Source organism: Triticum urartu, chromosome 6, assembly GCF_003073215.2.
Source record: "Triticum urartu cultivar G1812 chromosome 6, Tu2.1, whole genome shotgun sequence".
Taxonomy (NCBI): Eukaryota; Viridiplantae; Streptophyta; class Magnoliopsida; order Poales; family Poaceae; genus Triticum; species Triticum urartu.
Genome location: NC_053027.1, coordinates 537,692,996 through 537,693,981, shown reverse-complemented (window position 1 = coordinate 537,693,981; position 986 = coordinate 537,692,996).

The following is a 986-nucleotide window of genomic DNA, read 5'->3' as shown; positions in this document are numbered from 1 at the left end:
CAAGCTTGTGGCTTTGCATATCATTAGCATCATGGATATTCAAGGAATTCGTACTAACAACATTTCAATCATCACTAGTAGAAAAAGGGTCAATCGTGAAGCACATTAGTGCCGGTTTGTACTTGAAGGCCCTCATCCATTCAAATGATCACAAAGGTTAGCAACTTTGTCCTTTCATCTCTCATTGCTAGATTAGCTCTTGCATTGGTTTATATAGTGATTAATTTGCGAGTTTAGTAATTTGGGAGGATATATATATATGTGCTAGTATTTGATTTATATGCAATTTGAGGTCAAAAATAACACTTAGTTTGCATATGTAGGTGTGGTTTACTTAGTGCCTTCTAAATCTCCATCGTAGCCACCGTCGATCGCCCGCACCGTCCCGTCGCCGGCACCACCTTGTGGTGAGCCTCTTGTTCATGAAGTTTTATATAAAAATTGATGTGTGTGATTTGGATATATAGTTACTCGTATAATTATCTTACCCGTACGTTGTTTGTTATACATATAGTGCCATGGTTTTGATATCCGTCCCCGTCGGCCCTAGTCCTTGTTATGATTCGGATGTGGTATGTATATTCTCTTTTAAAACTAGTTGCATTTCGTGTTTATGACAAATTATGCCCATCAAGTTGACATAGAAATTTTTTCTACGAGGTATCTGAACCTGAAATTCCAACCGACCCTATTGCCGAGAGGTTAAATTTAGTTGAAAGAGAAAACGAGTACTTGAAAGAAAAATTGAAAAGAATTGAGGGGGAGAAGATGGAATTGGAGTTGCAAGTTGCCGATGTCGTCGATGATCACAAGATCAAGATGGAGAAAATGCGCTTGAAGATTAGAAAGATTAGAAAATATGCCATCGATAGTGAGGCTTGGTATCATGATGCTGTTGGATCCATTGTTACCATAGTTGCGATCTTGATCGTATTTGTTGTTGCATTTAAATGCTTTAGCTGGACAGTTATTTGTTTGTTGCATTT